We start from the raw sequence: 26,809 nt of genomic DNA, 5'->3' as shown, positions 1-26,809 counted from the left end.
TGTGAGGATTAAATTTCTATTCTTCATAAATTATGGAGCCTCATATAACTTGTCATAGTAGCATAACCAGGCTGAAACATTCAATAATCCATTAGGAACTATGACTAGCAGAAGATAGTCTTTACTGAAAGTTACTAAAACCTAGGATTCTATTCAAAAGAGAAGCAAACCTTAGAAATGAATATACAATAAAAAGTTCAGATGAAAACAGAAAATTTGTCACTAGAAATATTACTCTAAAAGAATCAATTACATCAACTTCCTACCAAACAATTCACAAGGAAATCATAAGTCGATGTATAAAAAAGTAACTTTATTGCCCCATAGTCTCTGTATACATTCAACTATGGAACAGTCTTATCAAATCTCTAGGAGTTCACAGTTCAAAACAACTTCTCAGTTGAAATGCACTAAATTTAATCAATAAAAGTTCTCTATCCCCTCATTTCCTCATGAAAATGTGTTTTTATTATTTTTACTTGGAGCTTGAACATTTTAAAACTTAAGTAGGATGCATATTTTAACTAAACAAGTTCATATTGTTTTGTTAAGGTTAATTTACAGTCTAATATTCTTCGTTGAGAGCTAAGTACAGATTTTTTTCAAAATTTTCTAGAACACTTAGTTCAAGTTCAATATTAATTCAACCGAAATTAGCATGACGACTTCTTGTAGAGTAAATGCTGTGATTTATCAGCCATGAATTATAATGTACACTAGAACTTGTTGCTAAGTACAAATACTTATTATCAAGAGCACGATATTACACCAATGGAACACAGACAGAGCGAGGAAATGATCTTGGAAGGAAGAGATCATTCTATCACAAGCCTCCCATTACAGACTACAAGAAAATTAATGGTTCAGGTTTTCTACCTTAATAGGTTTCAGTCCCTGTCTCCTGGAAAACATGCATTTCAATTTTATCTACTCTAAATCTCCATTGCACTTTAAAAGATTAATATGAGGTCTACAGCATAGCAGTTTAGAAAGAAAATATTCCTTTTGCAGGTGCAGCCTGTCAAGCTGCTAACATTTAGATATGCTTTCACAGTGCTCAGAAAACTTCCTGGGAAAATGAAGCCTGTAATTGTGGTAGTCACCTGAAGACACGCTTTGAATAATCTTCAGAGCCATGGCCAGTTTTGTTCCAGATTACTTATGATAACTAGTTCTAAGATAGATACATGATCAAATATCTACTGATATAAATAAGCAAGACTTATCTGAATCTCTTTTTCATGGAAGCTATTTTATGGTAGTAAGTTCAAATATATTTAAAATTCCTTTAATCTTATCGCTGTCTATGAAAATGTCTGACTTTTATATAAATTAATGATAAGCTGGCATGGTGGCTCAATCCTGTAATATTAGCCATTTGGAGGACAGAGAGTGGGAGATTACATTTCAAGCAACTTCAGGGAAAAAAATAGCTCACAAGAATCCATCTCAACCAATGTCTGGGTGTGGTTGTCTTGGCCATTATCCTGGAGGGAAATGTACAAAGGCTGGGCACAGTAAGTACTTGCACGCCTGTTGTTTCTAGTTCCATGGAGACACAAGCAGGTTGTTTACAAAGCAAGTAGGACTGAGCATGAATTTAAGCCCTATCTTGAAAAATAGGCAAAACCTAAAAGAGTCTGAAGTGCCTTTCTAGCAAGGAAGAAGCCGTGTATTTAAATCTAAACTCACCTGAGCAGGGAGCGTAGATCATACTTATGTGTCCTGTAATACACCCTCAACATTGTTTTCACCCTAATGGCTTGTAATTCATCTACTCAATTGCTTGTTTCCCTAGTGATAAATATTGTGTGTCTCAATGCACAGACAGGAGTTTTATTTTTGTTGTGTGTTTTCTACCATAATTAGGGCATGAAGTCAGGGCCTGGTGTTCTAACACTTGAGCCACAATTCCTCTTCCAACTTTTGCTGGGTAATTGGAGAGAAAATTGTCAGGACTTTCTTGTTCCTGCGGGCTTTCAGCTCTAATCTTCACATTCATTATCCTGAGTATCTAGAATTTCAGGCATAAGCCACTAGCACCCGCCAAGACACAGGTTTTCTTTGTTTTGGTTTTGTTGGTTGTAGGGCTTGAACCCAGGGCTTGGGTGCTATTCTTGATTATGTTTGTGATCAAGGGTAGCACTCTACCACTCGCGCCACAGTGCTATTTCTGGTTTTTGAGTGGTAAATTGGAGATAAGTAAGAGTTTCACGGAGACTTTTTTGCCCAGGCTGGCTTCTAACTGTGATCCTCAGATTTCAGCCTCCTAAATAGCTAAGCTTATAAGCATGAGCCACTGTGTCTGACTAAAGGCACACTTTTTGAACATAAATGATAACAACATTCCTGCCACAAATGTGACTATTATTATTATTATTATTAATGTGGAAATAGTAGAAATTTTCCTTAGGAATGCTAACAAAACTAAGTAACATTATTAGTTCTACTTAACATGATATTACAATTATTAGCCAGTGGAAAAAATGTCAGAACATGTCATCAACATATCAAGATGGAAAAGAAACTCAAATACGACTTAACACAACTGGTCAAATTAACACTAGGCAAACTGTCAGTTTATTCTCTGAATATTTATTAGAGATAATGGTAGCCCCAATAATAGTGTTTGCTATAAGTTCATCAAAAAAGAAACATACAAACCAAAAAGTTCAGAGACATAAATCTTAAAATATAATTTCATGATCATAAAGAATTAAAATATCAATGAATAAAAAATATAGTACATGCAATATATTTTTACAGAAAATATTAAATATTAAAAAGGGCTGAAGGAATTTCTACTTAAATATTATGATAAATTATGCACATGATGGATAGGTCCAATAATATACAGGTATAAATTGTGTCCAAATTAATAGGTAAAATCATTATTGTTTGAACTAGCCTCTTAAAGGGTTCCATGGGGATACCTATCAATAGTAATATTTATGACCATTAGTAATATTTATGTAAAAGGGGAAATGAAGTACTGAAATATTCTTGACTAAGAAATGCAGACAGAATCAGCACAAGTGGATCACACCTGTAATCCCAGCTACTTAGGCGTCAGATTTGAGGATCAAAGCAGTCCTGGCAGAATAGTCTAGCAGACTTCTGTCTCTAATTATCCAGAAAGAAAGAAATTAACATAAGCTGAAATATATCATCACAGAGATATTTGATTTATTTACTCCAAATCATGATAAACTTCCTGATAAGAAATGTGGTGGCTTTTGAGTAGGGAACAGTTTACCAGATTGTGATAATTCAGAGGCTAGAAATAATTCTTGAGTGCTCAGACCTCAGTACGTTTGCAGTCCTCTATGGAAAAATAAATTGTTATTATAAAGGTAGAAGAATAATCAATCATTTTATATGAACAAAAGGAAAAGAGAATGAAATAACCCCTCATCTGATATGTAGACATTAATTCATAAGAAATTGAATAAAAGCTGGGTGCTGGTGGCTCACACCTGTAATCCTAGCTACTCAGGAGGCTGAGTTCTGAGGATCACGGTTCAAAGCCAGCCCAGGCAGGAAAGTCATGAGACTCTTATCTCCAATAAATACCACCAGAAAACTGGAAGTGATGCTGTGGCTCAAGTGGTAGAACTCTCACCTTGACCGGAAGGGCACAGGGACAGCACCCAAGCCCAGAGTTCAAGCCCCAAAACCGACCAAAAAAATTTAAAAAAAGAAACTGAATACATAAATGGGATTTATACAAAGTAAATCCCAGTTATCATAAAATTCTCTTGGTTTTCCTGTTATAGCCTGGTATGATTCAGATAGTACACATCAACATCCGTTTTGTTCTATACAGGTAACATAATGTTGCTTGTGGAAAGACATAGTGATGCTACTCATCACATGATTGATGTGTGTAATTCTAAAATATTGATGAGACTGAAATCAGAGGCCTGAATGGTTAGACAAACATTATAGGCTCTCATCTCCAATTCACCAACAAAATATAGAGGTGAAAGCATTGAGTGATGATTAGAACACCAGCTGTGAGCAACAGTCCAAGGATCTGAGTTCAAGCCTCAATACTAGCACAAATAAAGGCGGGAAAGTATAGGTGTAGGTACCTAAGAGATGAGTAAGCTGAAAAAGGAAACTTACAAACATATATCACTAATAAAGGATTAAGGGATTAGTCCCTAAAGTATGTATTTTTGTGTATATAGTATCTATAAACATGAAATATACAGACAAAGGCACTGAAAGGAATAATATATAAATATAATATAAAAGGAGACCTAAGATGCAGAAACATCTCTGGGAGACTCCAGAACTTGGACATATGCATGAGTATAAAATTTCAAGATTTTGTGTGACACTCCTTTGTAAACAGTAGGTTGCCCATAATGAACACGTTATTTATCAAAATTGCTACCTTACTTTGAAGGCTGTTTTTAAAGTTACCTTTCAGGAGACTATTTGGACTCCAGAACTAGTATAATGATGACTAAGCAAAGAGCTGTTCTTTAAGCAAAAGACCTTTCTTCTTCTTTCCCTTTATTTCTTTAATTATGTATATATAACTTTAACCATTTGTTGAACTACACCTATTGCTAGTTTCAGTATATACATGCACCTATTTTACCCTGTAGATCTGTCTTTCATCAGTATAACTGGTAGTCCCCCAATTACATACATATATAGGAAAAGAGAAATATTCTTACTGTGCCACATCTCATAAACTTACTATTACTTCCTTTTTCACCTGCCTCTAATACTTGTAAAATATCTGTTCATTATGCAATTACCATTCCACTTAAAAGAAATATATCTTCTACTCACTTACTTGCAACTATTTCTTCAAATTGGAGCTCAGTTAATTTCAGTTGGAACACAATTGGGCTTCTTCATTTATTAATGAATCATTCTTTTTCGGAAAGAGAAAGCATGGGATGTGCTTCATTTCTCTAGCTTTCTTTATTAAATTTCATGTTCTGGTATTCTTTCCTGTGTGGACTTCATCACCCATAATCGGGAACATATATATAGACTGTATGTACATCTTTATTTAGCATGTGTTCTGGGTCTCATCTGTGAAGATAAGAATGTGTGGAGTTGGATAAAGCAATGTCCTTGTTTTGAGAAAAGCCATTGTGTAATCTTTTTTCATTTTTTCAGCAAATGGAATACATTTTTTAAATTTTATTTTATTTGTGAACATACTGTACAGAGTGGTTACAATTACATGGGCAAGATAATGCATACATTTCTTACCAAGCATTGCAGCCTCCTCTTTGTTTACCCTGCACCTTCCTTCCCAGCCTCCCCTCTTCCCGGCACCCAATCCTTACCCCCCTCCGCTCTCCCCCCCACCAACATTGTAAAGCTCCTTTTTGACAGGATAATTTGTACTTCTCATTGTTGCAACAGGTCCAACTGAATCCTTAAATGACTTGTTTTTCCCCATCTCCTCCATAAGTTATACAGCCATCAAATATATTGAAAGCGGGGGTTATACTGTGGGGGAGGGACATACAAAGCAACAAAAAATAAACTTATAAATGCATGAGAAACACATGCATGAAAGAAAAAAAAACATTAAAATGCCTATCTAAGAATTCATTTTCCTAACATCACATTATCTGACTTTTTTCGCTTGACTCATGCATATACTAGATATTGCAAATAAGGGAAACCATGGGACCTGTGTTTCTTTGTGCCTGGCTTACTTCACTTAATATAATTTTTTCCAAGTTTTTCCATGTCCTAACAAATGGAGCAATGTCATTCTTTCTGATTGAGGCATTGAATTCCTTTGTGTATATAGACCACATTTTCTTGATCCATTCATCTACTGAAGGGCATTTGGGTTGGTTCCATATCTTAGCTATGGTAAATAATGCTGCAATAAACATAGTTGTGCTGGTAGTTGTAGTGTGGTCTTGTTTGTAAACATTTGGGTAAATGCCCAAAAGTTGGATTGCTGGGTCATAGGGGAGCTCTATGTGAAGTCTTTTGAGGAACCTCCATACTTCTTTCCAAAGTGGTTGAACAAGTTTATATTCCCACCAACAATGAAGTAAGGTTCCCTTCTGTCCACAACTCCTCCAGCATCTGTTGTTAGAATTTTTGATTTTTGACATTCTAACTGGGATGAGGTGGTATCTCAATGTTGCTTTGATTTGCATTTCTTTTATGGCTAGGGATGTTGAGCATTTCTTCATGTGTCTATTGGCCATCTTTTTTCTTCTTCACAGAAGTTTCTATTTAAGTCGTTAGCCCACTTATTTATTGGACATCAGTTTCTTTGAGGATTTGTTGTTGGGGGATTTAATTTTTTGAGTTCCTAGTATATTTTAGATATGAGACCCTTGTCCGTTGTATGGCTAGTAAAGATCTTCTCCCAATCCTTGGGCTTTCTATTGATTTTGCTAGCTATGTTCTTTGTCATACAGAAGGTCTGCAACTTTATGCAATCCCATTTGTCCAACCTTTCTTTGATTTGTTGTGTTTCCGGGTCTCTATTCAGAAAATTTCGGCCTGAGCCAAGGAGACCTAGGGTTTCTCCTATTCCATTCTGTAAAGGTTTCAGAGTGTCTGCTTTGACTTCGAGGTCTTTGATCCATTTGGAGTTGATTCTGGTGCAGGGTGATATATAAGGATCCAGCTTTAGTTTTCTACAAGTAAGTAACCAATTTTGCCAGCACCATTTACTGAAGAGGCTGTCTTTCTTCCATTCTATTGTTTTAGCTCCCTTATCGAAGAGTAGATGGCGATAGGTCTGTGGGTTCATTTCTGGATTTTCAATTCTATTCCATTGGTCCTGAGGTCTGTTCTTATGCCAATACCAAGCTGTTTTCATTACTAAGGCTTTATAGTAGAGTGTGAAATTTGGTATTGATATTCTTCCAGCAGTGTTCTTTCCGTTGAGGAGCGTTTTTGCTATTCGGGGTCTTTTGTTTTTCCATATGAATTTTTGGATTGCCTCTTCTATTTCCTTGAAGAATGAGGTTGGAATTTTGATAGGTATTGCGTTGAGTTTGTAGATAGCCTTGGGAAGTATTGCCATTTTCACGAAGTTAATCTTTCCAATCCAGGGGCATGGGATGTTTTGCCATTTTTTAAGTTCTGTGTTGATTTCCTTTTTCAAGATTTTAAAGCTTTCATCATAGAGGTCCTTCATTTCTTTGTTTAAGTTAATTCCTAGGTATTTTATTTTTTGTGGGGCTATTACAAATGGAGTTGGTTTCCTAATTTCAGCCACACTTTTCTCATTGTTGGCATACAGAAAAGCCACTGATTTTGGGGGGTTAATATTATAACCTGCTACTTTGCCAAAGTTTTGAATCAGCTTGAGTAATTTGGAAGTGGAGTCTATGGGATTCTTTAAATATAAGATCATGTCGTCTGCAAAGAGGGAGAGTTTTATTTCTTCTTTCCCTATTTGGATCCCCTTTATGTCTGCATCTTGTCTTATTGGTGTAACTAGACATTCTAATACTAGATTGAAGAGACGTGGAGAGAGTGGATATCCTTGTCTTGTTCCTGAGTTAAGAGGAAATGGCTTTAGTTTTTCACCATTAAGTATAATGCTGGCTGTAGGTTTGTCATATACAGCCCTTATTGAATTGAGGAATGTTCCATGGATTCCTAATTTTTCCAAAACCTTCATCGTAAAGGGGTGTTGGATCTTGTCGAATGCTTTTTCTGCGTCTATTAAGATAACCATGTGGTTCTTATTCTTTCTCCTGTTGATGTGATGAATAATATTAATTGATTTGCGTATATTGAATCAGCTTTGCCTCCCTGAAATGAATCCTGTTTGATCGTGGTGTATAATTTTGTGGATGAATTGTTGAAGTCGATTGGCCAAAATTTTGTTGAGAAGTTTTGCATCAATATTCATCAAAGAAATGGGTCTATATTTCTCTTTCTTTGATGAGTCAGTCCCTTGTTTTGGGATGAGGGTTATGATGGCTTCATAGAATATGTTTGGTACTGAGCTTTGGTGGAGTATTGGTGTGAGCTCTGCTTTGAAGCCCTTGTAGAATTCCGCTGTAAAATCATCTGGTCGTGGACTTTTCTTAGCTGGGAGGTATCTTATTGCTGTTTCTATTTCAATGCTTGATATGGGCCTGTTAAGATGGTTTAACTCATCTTGGTTTAGTTCTGGCATGTCAATATTTGCTAGGAAAAGGTCCATTTCTGTCAAGTTCTCAAACTTATTAGCATAAAGTTTTGAGAAGTATTCCCTTATAATGTTCTGAATCTTGGTTGTTTCCGTGGTGATGTTTCCATTCTCATTTCTGAGTTTATTAATTTGGGTGTGTTCTCTTCTTTTTCTGATAAGATTTGCTAAGTGTCTGTCAATATTTTTAAGTTTTTCGAAGAACCAACTCTTTGTTTTTTTGATTCTTTCTATAGATTTTTGGATTCTAATTCATTTAATTCTGATTAAATTTTAATTATTTCTTTCTAACTACTGGATTGGGGTTTATCTTGCTGCTCTTTTTCAAGGAGGTTTAGATGTGTCATTAAATTGCTAGCTTCAGATCTCTCCAATTTGTTGATGTAGGAGCTCAGAGCTATAAACTTGCCTCTGAGTACTGCCTTTGCTGTGTCCCAGAGGAGCTGGTAATTTGTGTGTTCATTTTTGTTGAATAGCATGAACATTTGAATTTCCTTTCTAATCTCCTCCATGACCCACTCATGATTCAGCATTGTGTTGTTCAGCCTCCATGTGATACCGGACTTTCTTTGGTGGCTTTTGGTTTTGAGTTCTAATTTTATTCCCTTGTGGTCAGAGAGAATGCAAGGTATAACTACAATGTTTCTGAACTTAGACAAGTTTGCTTTGTGGCCTAAAATGTGGTCTATGTTAGAAATTTTTCCATGCGCTGCTGAGAAAAACGTGTATTCTGATTCTGCTGGGTGAAATGTCCGGTAGATTTCTTTTAAGTCTAGTTCATCTATGCAGGTGTTTAGATCTGCGGTTTCTCTGTTGAGTTTTTGCCGAGTTGATCTATCTAGTGGGGTGAGTGGTGTGTTAAAATCCCCAACAATTAATGTTGTTGGATCTATATGGGATTTGAGGGAAAGTAGTGTTTCTTTGATAAATTTGTGTGCTCCATTGTTTGGCAAATAGATATTTAGAATTCTAATATCCTCCTGAAGGAGAGATCCTTTAATTAGTATGTAGCGACCTTCTTTATCTCTTCTCATGAATTTTAATTTGAAGTCTATTTTATCTGATATTAGGATTGCAACGCCTGCCTGTTTAGGAGAGCCGTTTGCTTGGTAGATTTTGTTCCAGCCTTTAACATTGAAAATGTGTTTGTTTTTATGGGCAAGATGTGAGTCCTGCAGGTAGCAGATAGAAGGGTCTTGTTTTTTAATCCAACTAGACAGTTTATGTCGCTTAATTGGAGATTTCAGACCGTTAACGTTAAGAGATAGGACTGAGAGATATTTGGGAGTTCCTGCCATGTTATACACCTTCTTGGGGCTTGCAAAAACTGTGTTCTTCCTATGGTTTTTGCATTCTCAGTTTGGGTGCAGTTTCTTGACCTTTATTGTGGTCTTGTTGGTTTTCTATGTGTAGGACATCTTTAAGAATCTTTTGTAGGGCTGGTTTGGTGGAGATGTTTTGTTTCAATTTTTCACTGCTATGGATGGTTTATATTTGGCCTTCAGTTAGGAAGGAGAGTTTAGCTGGGTACAGTATTCTTGGTTGATAGTTGTTTGTTTTTAGGGCATGGCATACATCATTCCACGCTCTTCTTGCTTTGATTTTCTCGGCTGAGAAATCTGAGGTGATTCTAATTGGTTTCCCTTTATAGCTGATTAATCTTTTCTCCTTGACAGCTTTAAGGATCTTTTCCTTGGTCTGAGTTGATCCTGTGTGGATTATAATGTGACAGTGAGATGGCCTATTCTGGTCTGGTCTGGTTGGGGTTTTAAAAGCTTCTTGTATCTGAATAGGCCTATCTTTTTGCATGTTTGGGAAGTTCTCTGCTAGGATCCTGTTAAACAAACTTCCTAGACCATTAACTTCTGTTTCAAGGTGCTCCTCTACACCCACTATCCTTAGATTAGCCCTTCTGATGGTGTCTTCCAAGTGTTGGATAGATCTATCATATTTCTTAGACATGTCTTGGATTGTTGTATGTTTTTTCTCTCTAATATCTAGGCTGTCTTCAGTCCCTGTGTTTCGATCTTCTACATGGTCAAACCTGCTGTCAAGACTTTCTACTTTGTTTTTTATCCCTTTTCCTTCTAATTGGTCAGCTTTGATGGCTTCAAGTTCTTTATTGAAGCTTTGTTTTAGATCTTGTATGAAATTCTTTACTTCCTTAATTTGATGTTCAGTGTTTAATCTCAGATCACTTATTTGATTGGTTATGGTTTCCTTGGACTCCCATTCCTTCTTTTGGGTTACATTCAGCATTCTCTTTGTGGTCTCCATGACTTCCTTCAGCTCTTTGTTAATGGATTCCATGAATGCCTTTAGTGATCTTTGTGTATTCTCTTCCTGCTCTCTCAATTACTGTATTACTCTTTGATAAGCTTCCTCCTGTTCCTGGGATTCCTGTAGTTCTCTTTGAGTGTTATCAGCCTGTTCACGCCATTCCTGTATTTCTCTCTGAGTATTCTCAAGCTGCTCATGCAAATCCTGTATGGGCTTTTGAGTAGCTTCCTCATGCTTATGATATTGCTGTATAAACTTTTGGAATTCTTCCTCTCTCTCCCTATCACGCTCATACAGAGAGCTTTGTATGCTTTCAATCTTTTGATTTATCATGTTTGCCAGCAGTGTTTGTAGAGCTATTTGGGAATTCTCCTCTGGATTATTCATTACTTGTTCTTTCCCCTGATTATTGGGATTGGGAATTGAGATACCCGGATTTACCATTTTTCTTGTGTTTTTCTGGCTTGTTCTGGCCATTTGAGATGAAAATAGCCCCAGTTTTGTGCTAGAACACTATCTTAAGGCAAGCATCAACCCAAGTCTGAATTTGCACAGTCAATTGTCTACAGATACAATCTAGTTCAACCGATACATCTATTCAACATCAAACAACTATACCTTAATATGCTATGAAACGCAAAGAAGAATTTGGAAGACCAGAAATCATTAGGGTTAGGAAGAGATGTGGGTAAAAAATAGGAATAGATTGATGTGGGGAGGCTCAGGGAGAGTTAACTAAGTCTTAATCTCATAGCAGGAAATAAGTTGGGTAGGATGAAAGTATGGAGAGAGGAAAAAAAAGAAAGGGAAAGGGAAAAGAAAAGAGACCAGAACAAATAGAAAGGTAGAAATTAATAAAATTATGTAGAGTCGATAACAATCTATTTAGATAAGAACATGAACTTATTGAGAGAAGGGGAGGTATATAAAGGAGATGTGAAAAATTTAAAAATAAAAATGCTTAAAATATTACATAGGTATAAAGAGGTAGTACTGCTTTTAAGGAATTTAATTCTTAGAGGTTTTGACTTGCGTAATAAATTTGTGGATTAAATGTGTACACAATGGGGGATAGGGTCTAATAGTCAAATAGGGGTTTATCAGAGGATGTGGAAGACAAGAATTAAGTCATATAAATAATAACGAAAGAGAGGAGAAGGTGAAACGGATAAGAAAGGAAGAAGAAAAAGATGAGAAGTTCAGTAGAGCTAAACAAAAAACAAAAAGATAATTTAAAAAGAAAAAAAAAAAGAGAAAGAAGACTATAAAAAGAAAGCAAAAACGTACACTCCCGTATCCCCAAAATAAAAATTATAAGAAGAAAAGAATGTTACTGGAAGACAATTTTTTTTATCAAAAAAGGCAAAGATTAAAGATTGAAAAAAGTTTTAGCAAAGAAAAAAAAGTTTTTTTTTATATAAGGTACCAAAAATAAAAACTGAAAGAAAAGAAGACAAAGAAGAATAGAAAAAAGAAAAGAAAAAAAAAGAAAAACTTCATTTTTTTTTTTTGGAGGTGTGGGAAAAATCCTGTATCTCCTTGTGTCTGTAACCAGCTTCTTGTTGGAGTCTCTGGTCTGCTTGTGGTCCTGTGGCTTGGTTTTTTTCTTAAGTCAGTTTGTTCGAAAAGGCAATAAAATGCTCTGCTTTACCCAGGATTTTGTGATCCTCCTCCCAGGCTATTTCATTGGGAGACGGATCTGCTTTTAGTATCACAAAAGAGGGGGATGCAGTGATGAGTCTAGGTTCTGGTAACTTTTCTGCGGCTGGTTTGTGAAAACCTCACAGAGCCCAGCCTGGAGCCAATCTCAGGGATTCTGTTTACTGATTTTCAATTGCTTGTAGAGGCTGCTAGAGGGAGGGGCAGCCTCTGGCTATGATTACCCAGTGAAGAAACCCACTCCTCAGGCTGGCGCCTGAGCTGGGTGACTTTTCCCTGGGTGGAGCTGAGTCTGGTAGGTCATGCTGCCGTTAAGTTCTTTGACCTGCTAAATGACTCGTTTTATTCCAAGGCCTGAGCTGGAGCTAGCAGATCTGCCGAGGTTTGTCGGTATCCAAGATGGAGATCACCGGTGCTGGGGAGGGGGAGGGGGACCTTCCCTCCTCTGCTCCCTGAGAAAGAGTGAGGACGTCAGGCTTCTACTCATGCCGAGTCTTAGTTCCTGGGTCGTCTCTAGTCTGCGAACTACAGGATGAAGATGTCTGCTCTTTGTCGGTTCTTGCTGGTGATGAGTAGAATCCGCTCGCCTGCTGCCTCTGCCTCCTTTGTCCTGGACTCTCTGTTCCTCAGGTTTGGCGGCTGCGCTCGCCCGCCACCGCCACAGCTGCCGCTGCTGGGGCGGCTGCTGGCAAGGGCTCAGAAGTGTCTCCTTGCCTGGGTTTCCTTCTCTGGTCTAACTCTCTGTCCTGTGATGGCACACTTGGTGTAATTCTCTGACTTAGGACTGTTCACTGGAACTCTAAAACTGCTTTCTATGCGAGAGTTTACTTAGACTCCAGCTTCTCCTCCGCCATCTTCCCAGACTCCCTCGGTCCTCTGTTTTTTACCTAGGCCAGGATCACAATTTTTCTATATAAGCCGTAGATCTCCTTCATAGGTGGGATTGTATTTGCATACCACTATAGTCTTTAAGTGTGAATTAAGTTGAGAGGAGAGCTTGTTAACTTGTTTTTATTTTTTTCATCCAACTTGGCCTTCAAAAATGAAATCCTTCCCTCTGAAATTACAGGAATGTTTAGGTACAAAGTTAGAAAGACTTTGACTCAAGGAACAAAACAAAACAAAACAGTTGAGCCTGGGAATATATGCTTGTAGTCTTCACAATGAGAAGTTCAGGTAGAAGAATTAAGGTCCAGGAGGGAGGAGGATTGGTGGAAGGGGGGGGGGAGGATGGGAAGGGTAAACAAAGGAAGAGGCTACAATGCTTGATAAGAAATGTATTCATTATCTTGCCCATGTAATTGTAACCCCTCTGTACAGTATTTTCACAATAAAAAAGAGGAATTAAGGTCCATTCTGACCTGTGCAAAAGTTTTGAATCCCTAAGTGAAGAATACTTAAACATTAGAAATTACTTATGGATATAGCTCAGTAGTGGAGCACTGCCTAGCAAGCAAAAGACCATGGATTCTAATCAGTTATTTGTTAAAGGGGTGGTGGGAACAAGAGGAGGAGAAAGAAGAAGAAGAAGAAGAAGAAGAAGAAGAAGAAGAAGAAGAAGAAGAAGAAGAAGAAGAAGAAGAAGAAGAAGAAGAAGAAGAAGAAGAAGAAGAGGAAGAGGAAGAAGAGGAAGAAGAGGAAGAAGAGGAAGAAGAGGAAGAAGAAGAGGAAGAAGAAGAGGAAGAAGAAGAGGAAGAAGAAGAAGAAGAAGAAGAAGAAGAAGAAGAAGAAGAAGAAGAAGAAGAAGGAGGAGGAGGAGGAGGAGGAGGAGGAGGAGGAGGAGGAGGAGGAGGAGGAGGAGGAGGAGGAAGAGGAGGAGGAGAAAAAGGAGAAGAAGAAGAAGAAGGAGAAGAAGAAGAAGAAGGAGAAGAAGAGGAGGAAGAGGAAGAGGTGAAGGAGGAGGAGGAGGAGCAGGAGGAGCAGGAGGAGAAGGAGGAGGAGGAGGAGGACAACAACGGTGAGGAGGAGGAAGGAGAAGGATGAGGACGAGGAATATGATGCGAAATGAAACTTGTCATTAATTTACAAATTTCCAAGACAGGGTCTATTTTTTTAGATGTCTTCAAGAAGAAGAAAAGAATGGTGGCAGGGGGAGAGGAATAGATGGTGAGAGAGAGTGAGAGAGAGAGAGAGAGAGAGAGAGAGAGAGAGAGAGAGAGAGAGAGAGAGAGAGAGAGTGAGAGAGAGACAGAGACAGAGACAGAGACAGAGAGACAGAGAGAGAGACAGAGAGAGAGAGAGAAATAGAGAGAGATACAGCAAAGAGGGAGGAAGGGAAAGAGGGAGGAAGTAAGGGGTTGAGAAAGAGAAATGGTATTCAATGAATAAAAGACTAGAAAAGAAAAATATCTGAACACACAACCATAAAGTAAGACTTGCATAATACCTATTTCAACAAAAAAAAAATAGAAAGGAGACAGGGAGAGAAGGGATTGGGGAGAATGAGAGAGGGTGGGGAGGAAATAGGGAGAGAGGGTGAAAGAGAGGGATGGAGAGAAATTATAATCAGTGAATACAATCTTAGATAAAAAGGTCTAAACACATACACATGAAGTAAGACTTTTATGATATCTATAAAGATGCTTCCTCTATTTCTGTTTCCTTCCTGAATCTCACCCACCTGGATAGATGGATTTATTACTGTTGCTTTCATAGATGTGAATGCAAGTGGTTTCAGACCTTTGGTTGCCTCACTTACTTTATTTTTGTAAATTATAACTTATTAATTGAGGAAAAATACTTATGAAACACATTTTAAAATAGTCATTGGTTCTGAGAAAAGTTATTGCCATGAAAAAAATTGTGTGTAAAGATTTCTTTTAAGTTTTACTCAAATCTTTAAACACTGATGATGTCATTGGCGTGGACTCTCATACAAAGGAGGGACTATTTACCATAAAGGGGATTTGAAGACCAGGGACTGTAAATATCCAGGCTAAAGTCAGTCATAAGCATACATACGATATAAAACCAGCACTGTATTCCACAAAGGAGCTCCTCATTCACGTAGTTGTTTCACTTCAGAATTCCTAGATGAAAGCCTATAGAAGGTGCAAGATACAACACAGAGTGTTTTGTATTCACATTCTGGGTTCATTCTGGGTTCTCATGGACAAGCTCTTGTAGTGCACCCAGCTTCCCTACCAAGGAGGACAATTCTAGCCATCTCCAGTCACCTGCAAAACCACAGCAATGTCCAGCCAGACAGTATGTTTCCAAAAGCCCAGCCATAACAACTCCTTTGTCATTCTGTGAGCCCACAATGCTTTGCTCTCTCTCCTACATTTCTGTGTCTATATTCTTTGCAGTTATTCTTATTTTATAAGGCAACACTGTAGTACCCCAATACTTTCCTATAGTTCATAGTTCTTTCTATTGAACTTCCCTCTTGTTTAAATTACTGGGTGGATTCTTTCCCCTGACTAATATGTGACTGATACACCATCCAAAGCCATCTGTCTTCTAAGGACTATTAAGACTGGCTCTTAGCTTTACATTTCCTGATAGAATGGAGATCCATGTCTTATATCTTTGCAGCCAGGACACTTTTAGCCAAGGGTCAATACTATGAAGATTAACGACTGCTTTAGTGCACAGAAGTATTTAATAAGGTCTTTTAAAACATAATTTTAAGGCATTTCTCTTCTGGTCTATTTTCCAGAAAACAAATTCTTTAGTATTAGGTCATTTAGAACCTGATTGAAGACTGTACAGAATGGAAATTGGTGCCTGTTCATGATATACTAAATATCTTGCAAGCACCCCATGTTTATGTATATATATAGAGAGATAGAGAGCATTTATACAATCCATGTATATATGTATATGTGTATATATATATGTATGTATGTATGTATGTATATATATATATATGTGTGTGTGTGTGTGTGTGTGTGTGTGTGTGTGTGTGTGTGTGTGTGTGTGTGTGTGTGTGTGTGTGTGTGTACGTATGTATAGTGATATAGTGCAAGTGCAAGCCAGGAGATCTAAGCAGTGTTGTGGCCTGGGCAGAGACTAGAACACAGTTGGTCAAGAAAATTTACAAGTTTTACATAAATTTATTATAAAATTTAAAGTTTTCTTTTCTTTTTTTTTTTTACTTTTTTAAGTGTTGAAGATGTTGTTTTAAGAGTGTCAGAATTTAGGGACTGTTTTAGAATGTGAGAACGTGTACCATGGTTTAAAATACTAGAGGATGTTCGTTTATTTGTTGTTCTTCTGGTATTAGTGCTTGGACTCAGTGTCTCATAATCTCTTAGCTTTTTCACTTAAAGCTGGCACTCTGAGGCTTGAGCTAAAAATCCACTTCTGGATTTTTAAAGTAGCTATTTGGGAATAAAAATCTCACAAACTTTTCTGCCCTAGCTAGCTTCAAATCACAATCCTAAGATCTCGGCCTCCTTGAATACTGAAGATAACAGGAATGAACCCAACATTGCTTGGAAAAAATAACTTTTCTTATTAAATGATGTTTCATAATTCCTCTCCTAAGAGTCTTGGTAAACTGAATATATCATTAGAGAGGAACATTGAATTCCCCATCCAAGATCACAAAATCAGCTATCAATATTGCTGCAATCAGAACCATAGTTATTTGAGGAAAATCTTCAGTCCTGAAAGTTAACAACAACAACAACAAAACTTTCCAAACTACTAGCAAGTATATGTCTATAGCAAATCCATTTGTCAATGTCATATTCATCACCAAGGCCTGGACTCTTGTCCAAGACCATATATAGATTTTATCACTTTTGATATTCCACTCAAAGTTGTAGCTCTACCACTTGAATCACACTGCTACTTCTTGGCTTTTGTGTTGGTTAACTGGAGATGTGTCTCTTGAGCTTTTCTGTTAGACTTTGTGGAATATTATGGTCATCAGAATGTAAATGAAGTAGAGATGCTAGGATTAATTCTGAACATATTTTCTGCATGTTCCATGTTCTTTTTCTATGAAATTTGGGCATTGAAATCCTCCAGTGGTTTTAAATAGAGACCATTTTCAAGTTGGTAAAAGTCGTGATCATTCCCATTTTTGGACACACAATAAGTGTAAGTTGATACAGATGTAGAAGAAATACTTCACCTTTTCAAATAAAGCATATCTGGTTAACTCAGTAAGTTTTGATATCATGGTAGTATCACCTGTAGTCAGAGATCACATTTCAAGGATAAAGTAAGAACACATGGTGTATTCTGTCTGGTATCACTTCTTGTGGTGGTGGTGGTGATGATGGATGTGTTTGAGCTCAGCGACTTAATTTCTGACTCAGCTTTCTTTCTTTCTTTATTTTTTTTATTGTGAAAATACTGTACAGAGGAATTACAATTACATGGGAAGATAATGAGTACACTTCTTATCAAGCATTGTAGACTCCTCCTTTATTTCCCCTTCCCATCCCTTCCCATCCTCCCCAACGCCCCCCCATCGTTCCTGCCTCCCCCCCCCCGCCCAAAAGTTGTAAATTTCGTTTTCAACATAACAACTTGTACATCTCATTGTTGCAATGACTCCACCTGTATCCCTATGGAAACGATTTATTTTTCACCTTCCCCTCCAAAAATTATACCCACATCAAATACAGTGAAAGCTGGGATTATACTGTAGGGGAGGGACATAAAAAGCAACAAAGAAATAATCTTATAAATGCGTTAGAAAAAATCACATTGACTCAGCCTTATTGTTCATGGCTGAGGCTCATAGCTAGAACCATCACAAGCATTTTGCTAGTTCATCAGAGATGGAGAGTCATGCGGTCTTATTCCTATACAGGCTTTGAACTTCCCTCCTCCATATATCTGCCTTTGAGTACATAGCATTATGAAAACATGACCCACTGTGGCCTAGTTTTAGTTTAATTTTATAATGCACCAGTCAATAATGATGAATTCTGGGTTCAAAAAAGGGGAACAAAATTCGATAAGTATATTTTATTGCGTTTATCCACAAATGACTTTCTTCTGCACTGGGTAATGGGAATCACAGCAAGATGTCAATTATAACAAAGAATAGAAAACTTTGGCAGAGAAATTTGTAAAATGTCACATCAGGTAGGTCTGCTTGCTAATAACTTTTCAACTTTTAGTAATGTAGATCCACGAGTTAAAACATCATCAAGTTTAAGGGAAAATTTAAATTTATCAGTTCATAAAAAAGACTTTTCTTTTTTCTTTTTTTCAGTGGTAAAGTGCTTGCCTTGCATGCCTGTGGCCCTGGGTTCGATTGGTCAGCACCACATAAAAAAAGACTTTCCTAATGAAGTTCCTCTGATATTGTTATTAGAATATGTGGGTAGATAGCTACCACAGTGTTCATTGTGTAATTTGGATAATATGATGATATTTTCTCATTCCTGTGAGCTTGTGTCTACTTCAATATTGCCCCCATATCACTCATACATGTATCGTGAGTATGTAGAATGCTTCATTTGTTTATGATGTTTAAGAACATGCACAGGTTTAATATGCTAGAAATTGCCTTTAAATCTAAAAATCAGATTCATTTTCAGATTTTCAATGCCTTTGCAGTTAATCCTTATAAATTGCATATATTATTAACTCCAGTGCATGATAATACATTTGGGGTGGATTGTTAACACAAAGATAGGTTGGGGTAATCCATGTTCAAATCAACTCAGTTTCCTCTCACACACAATAACATCTTTAATTTGCTAGACACTGGGTGAAAAGTAGGTTCAGTTACAACTTGGTGAGAAACTTCTTTAGTGGGAGTAATGAAGATATATTTCTATGAAATTTACCTGTAAGAGTTTTGACAAGTTCCCATCACAATGCTCAGATTTTAATAATTTCTGACATCCGAGGAAAAGAGATGCTCCCAAAATATCTTGTTCTTGGCAAGAATGGGCTTCTGGTTAAGAAAAACGGTGCCACTATTGTGTGATTTGAAATAGGGAAAGGATTGTTTGAAACCCCAGCCTCTTCTTGCCTTTCTGTCATGTATTAGGAAAGTCAAAACTGAAAATTTTGGAGGAGAAAGGAAGACAGAGAGGAAGAGAGAGAAAGAGAAAGAGAGAGACTGGGGTGATGGTTCTGGGATGGAGAAAACAGAGGGAAACGGAAAGCAAGAGAAACTTAGGTATAAAATACAAAGCAAATATCTTTACAGATACCTTTCAAACCTACCACAGGGTTTGGGTATAAGTGATTGATGGTGATATAGCAAAGGCTATATAACAGCAAGGTGTTTTATTTTCCCCAAATCCAGCAGGGGGGAATAAATAAAACAAGAATATAAAAAGTAAAGAACTTTTAATACCTACAAGTACAGCAAAGATGAAATAGATCTTAATGCCCAGCCATATAAATATAAATCTTCATACTACTGGCGTTTTTTACTTGTATTCTATGTACTTGATGTATTTGTCTTTTTACAAAAATTTAAGAGACACTAAGAGCCAGGTTCAGAAAATATGTATGAATTTTTAATCCAATATAACAATTTTCAGACTGACAATTTCAAAGAATTATATAATCATAATTACTACATGGAGTGAACAAATTGGACATCATGAATTAAACATACAGGTAAGGAGAGAGACAGTAACATTAGAAAGAATTTTTAAAATATCACTGACGATATTAGTATAAAACAGAAAACAAAAGACTTTGATGAACTCATCAGTGTAGTGGGAAAAATACATATGAAATCAGTGAGCTTAAAGACTTTTCAATAGACAGTTACCAATCTGAAATTGAGGAGATAGAAAAAGGAATGAATTAAAAGAAATAAAATATTCAGCATCTATGTGATAATTATTGAAGGTATCATATATGTATAATGAATACCAGAGAAACAAGAATACAAAGGCCAGAACAGCTGATCAAATGATAATAGTTGAAAATTAAACAAAATTTATATGAAATTCCAGAAGCTTACAGAAAACAAAGCAAAATATTTTAAAAAATCATATTTTAATGGCAGAACACCAACAGCAGAAATAAAAAAGTTACCCACCACACAGTGAGACCATTGGCAGATATTCATAGCAGCATATCAAAAAGGAACAATCACTATGTGCACATGTTCTTATAAAATAATATTTAAAGAAATGAATTCCAAGAGATGGAAATGAGATTTTTGGTGTTGGTGCTGCTGTTTTTGTTATTTTCCTTTATTTGTCATTTGAAGGATGGGGGGGCACAGAAAAGGTGGGACAAAGGGAGAACAAATGCAGAAGTGGTATTCATTAGACAGTATGTAGAAAATGAACTGACTGTCCCTCAATAGATGAATAGATCAAGAAAATGTGATATATGCTGGGTGCCGGTGGCTCATGCTTATAATCCTAGCTACTCAGGAAGCTGAGATCTGAGGATTGAGTTCAAAGCCAGCCTGGGCAGGAAAGTCCTTGACACTCTTATCTCCAATAAATCAACAGAGAAACCAGAAGTGGCATGTAGTTCAAGTGGTAGAGCTCTAGCCTTGAGCTGAAGAGCTAAGGAACAGTGCTCAGGCCCAGAGTTCAAGCCCCATGACCAACCAAAAAGAAGATATATATGAATTCAATGCTTCTATCAGAAAGAATGACACGGTCCCATTTGGAAGGACTTGGAAAAAAATCATATTAAGTGAAATAAGCCAGACCCAAAAGAACATAGGTCCCATGGTTTCCCTTATGTGTAATAAATAGTATACATCTAGGATAATCTTAGCAGATGAACAGAATAGCTCAATAGCTATGTACATATGATCATATAAGATGATGCTAAGAAAAATGAATCCCAAGATATGGGCACAGGAGGTTTTTCTTTGTTGTTGTTGTTTTTTTAATGTACTATGTGGATTTTTTTTTTGTTTCTTTTACATGTACTTTCCCTTATGGTATAATTCCTGTTGTCACTGTATTTGATTTTGGTACCCTGGGTATTGTATAAATGTTTATATCAATTAGGGAAGGGTAACAAAAATGGTGAGTCAAAGGACAAAGATGAGAACCAATTCAACCGTGATACTCACAAAACCGTATGTTGGAAATGTTCTGTACAACTTTGGGGGAGGGCTTGGGGGAAGGGAAAGCAGGAGAAAAATGAAGGCAGGAGTAAAAAGTTAGCAAGAAATATACTAACTAACTTACTTATGTGACTGTAACCCCTAGGTACAACACCTGGACAATAAAATTTAAATTTAAATTAAACTGAAACTGTGAGTAGGGATGGGAGAGAAAAACTGGGAGAGAGCAAAGGAATGGGTGGCAGAGTTCAAAAGGAAATACATTTATTATCTGACTTACATAATTATAACATTACCTGTACAATACATCTGTGTATTAGCTGAACAGTAATAATAAAATATATTTTTAAGAGAAAAAGAAAGACTGTCTGGTTCTAACACAATGTCTCTTAGCTGTGGTGAGTCAGAGGGAAAGTGGAAGAAAAAATGAGGGAGGGGTAAAAATGCTTGACAAGAAATGAACTCACTACCTTACTTATGGAATTATAAAGCCTCTTTGCATCACCTTTACAATAAAATTAAATTAAATTTAAAAAAAGAAAGAAAAATCACACATAGTGGAGCCTTACTTCAGAGGGACAAAGATAAAGATTTTATCAAAATCTTCTATATTTTTCCAAGCAACAATTAAATGGAGGAGAATATTTAAAGTATGGAAGAAAGACATAACAAAATAGAGCAAAACTAAAACAGAAAGAGAAGTTTAGAATCTCATATTCAACAAAATTCTTATGAGAAGAAAACATTGTCGGGCATAAGAGAACAATAACAAAAAAAAGTGATTTTTTTTTCTTTGTGTGTTGTGGGGCTTGAACTCTAGGCCTGGTTACTGTCATTGAGCTCTTCAGCTCAAGGCTAGAACACTACCACTAGAGCCACAGTGCCACTTCTGGCCTTTGTTTTTGTTGTTGTTGTTGTTGTTGTTTTTACTGTTTATATGGTGCTGAGGAATCCAACCCAGGGCCTCATGTATTGGAGGCAAGTACTCGACCACTCTGAGCCACCTTCCCAGCCTCAAAAGTGAGTGAATTTTGTCCTTCATCTTCCCAGATTCATCCATCAAAGTTTTTCAGAAGGAATAAAGAAAGGAGTCATCTTAAATGTCTTTCAAGATGATCTTGGTAATTCTAAATCACTTTTGATGAAATGACATTGTTTAGTGTGACACAATTCAATGAATGGACAGTCATGGTGTTAGTGACCTCTTCTGGAGAGATTATGTGTAAATAAATCTCAATCCCTATTAGGTTGGAAAAGCTCATGACCAACAACGTCTGCAGAATCCCACTCCCAGCTAGTCTTTTAGATGAGGCTGATTGTCCATTGCTCCCCTTAGAGTTCATTATCAAATTTGAACCATGAAGCCTTGTATTTGCCCTGGTTCCTAGCCTCGAATTCACTGGTTAGAATCCTAGCTGAGGCCATTCTTGATCATCCTTGTCTATAGTTTTCACGCGTTCACAGCTGGAGAGTATTCACTATGTTTAGTCCTGCAAATTAGACTCTGACTTTCCAGTATAAAATTACAAATTTGTTTCTTTTCACATGTTGTCATAAATTTCTTATAAGGACCCAAATAATAGTCATCCCTGGGCAAATGAGTCCATCAACAATGAGGAGAGGACTCTGGAGGTAGTTTGGATCTTAAAATATTAAAAATAGCATTTTCGCTTAGATGCCTTTCTGAATAAATCTAATTTAAAATAAACTAAGTATAAAACTGGGCACTGGTGGCTCATACCTGTAGTCCTAGCCACTCAGGAGGCTGACATCTCAGATCATGACTCGATTCCCACACAGGCATGTAAATCTGTAAGACTCTTATGTGGCTGCAATGGTAAAGCACTAGCCATGAGCATAAAATTTAAGGAACAATAACACTGAGTCCCTGAGTTCAAGTCCCATTACTGAAATAAATAGATTAGTAAATAAAATAATTTATTAATCAACTAAATATAGCTACTCTGTGGCTGTACATTTAAGAGACAATTTTCTAAACATTCCAGAGAGAACATGAGATGAAATAAAGTCATATATGTTGATGCTTGGTTTTGTTATCAATGCCATGAGAATGTATCAAAGAGTTTGATATAGAATAAATGAGTATATTGATTGAACTCTATTATTCCTGACAACTGAGATGACAGTTTGAATATCTGGTGAATGAAATCATGTATTGATTCTTATCTAAATGACAGGTGTTCACTTTTCAAAAAGGAAGATGAAGATGAGAATTTTTTAGTTGGATTGAGGGCAGAACATATTTTGGGAAGTTGACACACAAAATATCAATCAATAGACTATCTTTTAAAGAGTTTCCTTAGGACAATAAAATATATGCAGGGGTAGCAGAGTAACATGTAAAATATATCATTCAGTTTAGAGGACTTGTGAAAGGATTAAAAAGGTGATTAGGTTTCCATAGAGATATTTTTTAAATTTTTTTAAATTAATTTTTTAAAAGTTTTATTACTGTGAAAATACCATACAGAGGGGTTACAATTACATGAGCAATGTAATTAAGACATTTTTTGAATTTTTTTATTTACTAAAGGTATATATATATATATGTATATATATATATATATATAATAGGTATATTTATATGTTATAGGTATATATCTGGCACATTGGCAGGTTTGATATTTTCTGGTATTATGAATATTTAAAAACAAATTGCTTTTGAAAGTTTTATTCAAAAAGAAAGAAAAAGAGAGGGTGTGGGTATCTTTCCATAGCTGAAAGTACTTAAAAATTACTGAGAGGAAAATAATCTAAAGAAGATATCATTCTTGATAAAGAAATGAGGCAGTTTCAAATTAAAAGTACAAGATTAAGTACTTTTCATAAAATATTAAAACTAAAATCACATGCATAAGGTATTTAATTATAAGAATAGCAGTGAAATTTTAAAAGGACAGGATTTATCAATGATAAATAGGCGTTTTTAGTGCAAATACTGCAGAAAAATTTTCCAAGCAAAGATCATAATCATTCTAATCTATATAAAAAACAATCTCAGTTCTTTAAACAATGTAGAGTACATCTGAATTCAGCCATTTCAATGAAATGCCAACTTACAAACCTTAAATCTAAAATAATGTACTTAGTTTTATGTCTCATTTCTCTCTTGGCGGTCCATGTTTTCAGGAAAATCTGTAATGGACCATGAAGTTGGCTGTGCATTGCTATCACTTGTTTAAGTTTCTCTTCCTTGGCTCTTCTACAGTGGCAAACTGTTCTTTTTTCCATGAAGCTACTGAGAAAATCATCTATTTCAGTTTTTCCCTCCGAGAAATCTTCAGCAATATTATCAGATTCTTCCTCAGCTTCATGTGCAGCGACTTTCCATCTTGCCTGTAGGGCACTTGCACTACAACTCTCACTCAGTTCATGTTGTCTCTGCCTCTTCTTTTCAAACGTAGATTTCATTTGTGTAAGTAACTCATACTTATCTAAAACAGTTTGCCTTTTGGCTTCCAAACTGGGCTCCAAGAGGAGAGTTTTCTTGCTAATTCCTCAATACTTTTTACTAAATCACCCTTGTCATTAATAATTTGTTTTAGTTGAGGTAAACTCAGAAACTGTTCTAGTAATACTTCCTCTTGTTCATTCATATCTGTGAGTTGTGACACAATTCTGAGAGTTCTGGAAATGCATCAGGGACATCTGGCATCTTGTACCCAAAACCATTTTGGCTTATCGGTGTTGAAGTTTCCATTGTGGGAATAGGCAATGGCAGACTTGAAAGGACACCAAATGTAGGAGCAGCAGACTTGGCTGTTGTATAACTTGTTGAAGAAGAAGCCGTGTCAGTAACAAAGAAGTTATGTTCTGTTAGCTTCTTGAGGAGGATATGCAGGAAGAAATGGAAAACCCTAAGAAGCATAAGGAGGCAGCCCACCTGGGTTACTATACAGGTATGGAAATGCTGTTGAAGTGGGAGCTAAAACAGGAGAATTCTTCCAAAACTCATCCAACAGACTCTGGCTAATCTTTCCAAGATCTGAGTGTATTGTAAAATTGCTTACTAATTGAGAGGTAACATATATTCCATGTTTATCCATTAAAGGATGTCAGATTGGTGGATAAACACTGATTGCTGGTTTTTCCTGAGGAAACTGTGGAGGAAGTACTATATTAATGTTAATTGTCAAGTTGTTTACAGTGAAGGGCAATCTGTATTCCACATCTTTCTGTATTTCAGCTATACTGGAGTGGGAGTTCCGGAGGGACTCGATCAAGCACTGCTTCTGCTGTTGGAGGCTGGTGAGGCCACCACCAGGGACCCTGCTGTGGAGAAGGAGGCGCTCTTGGTCAGGGGAAAGAGCCAGCTCATCCTCCTCGCGTCCCTGGGGCAGGAGGGCCTACAAGGTTTGGGCCTGCTTCTCCCAGAGGCTGCCCGTCAGGTCTCCAGCTACAGAGGAGTGGCCTGAAATACCCAAGGTTCGAGTCCGGTTGTGTGTGTGTGGGGGGAGCAGAGGGGCAGGCCGTGGGGCAAGCCAACGGCGCCTTTTACCAAGTAAACCAGGTTCCTGGTCCCCGGGTTTGGGGGACCATGACATAACTGGAGAGAGCTGGAGAGAGGTAAATTGTCAAGCAGGACACAAGCAACCAGGATCCTACCCTTGGAGGCCCAGGTGCTCCAGACTGGCTAGCCAGTCAGATTGTAACCTGGCTGTGCTCGGCGTGCCTGGCCTCGTCCTACCATGAGCACATTTCTTATCAAGCATTGTTGCCTACTCCTTTGTTTCCCTTTGCCATCCCTGCTGCGACACCCCCTCTCCCCCATCTAGTCCCCCGACTCCTCCCCAAAGTTGTAAATTTCATTTTTCAACTTAATGTCTTGTACATTTCATTGTTGTAATGGGTTCCTATTTAAACAATTTGTTTTTCCCTTCCCCTCCACAAATTATACCAACATTAACTACAGTGAAAACAGGAGTTATACGGTGGGGAAGGGACACACCAAGCAACAACAACAACAACAACAACAATATATCACCCTGGGCTGGGAAGGTCGCTCAGTGTTAGAGTTCTTGCCTTGAATGCAGGAGGCCCTGGGTTCAATTCCTCAGTACCACATAAACAGAAAAAGCTGGAAGTAGCACTGTGGCTAAATAAGTAGAGCACTAGCCTTGAGCTGAAGAGCTCAGAGACAATGCCCAGGCCCAGAGTTCATGCCCCACAACCGAAAAAAAAATCACTTTATAAAACATTAGAAGCAATAGAAAGCAAGAAAAAACACTTCAGTCCTTATCTTGAGGTCCATTTTGCCTAACTTCAACTTATCTGTCTTTTTCTGCTTGACTCAATACATACACTGGTTATTGCAAATTAGGGAAACCATGGGACCTATGTTTCTTTGGGCCTGGCTTACTTCACTTAATATAATTTTTTCCAAGTCTGTCCATTTCCTCACAAATGGGGCAATGCCATTCTTTCTGATGGAGGCATAGAATTCCATTGTGTATATATACCACATTTTCTTGATCCATTCATCTACTGAGGAGCATCAGTGTTGGTTCCATATCTTAGCTATGGTAAATAATGCTGCAATAAACATAGTTGTGTTGATAGCTTTAGTATGGTCTTGTTTCTGATCATTCGGGTAAATGTCCCAAATTGAGTCAAAGGGGAGCTCTATGTGGAGTCTTTTGAGGAACCTCCATACTACTTTACAAAGTGCTTGAACAAGTTTACACAACCACAGACAATGCAGTCAGCTTGGACAGTTTTAA

General features: G+C 37.1%; 1 pseudogene; it reads right to left on the bottom strand.

Moving 5' to 3' along the window:
* LOC138837182 (vacuolar protein sorting-associated protein 37A pseudogene) overlaps nucleotides 1-25,407 on the bottom strand; it is a 119,413-nt pseudogene extending 94,006 nt beyond the window's left edge.
* Nucleotides 25,408-26,809: the final 1,402 nt, after the last annotated feature.

The sequence above is a fragment of the Dipodomys merriami genome, unplaced genomic scaffold (assembly GCF_024711535.1).
Source record: "Dipodomys merriami isolate MVZ:Mamm:240054 unplaced genomic scaffold, mDipMer1.0.p SCAF_265, whole genome shotgun sequence".
NCBI classification, from domain to species: Eukaryota; Metazoa; Chordata; class Mammalia; order Rodentia; family Heteromyidae; genus Dipodomys; species Dipodomys merriami.
Note: the sequence above shows the minus strand (reverse complement) of the source record. Positions and strands in the feature narration are given on the sequence as shown.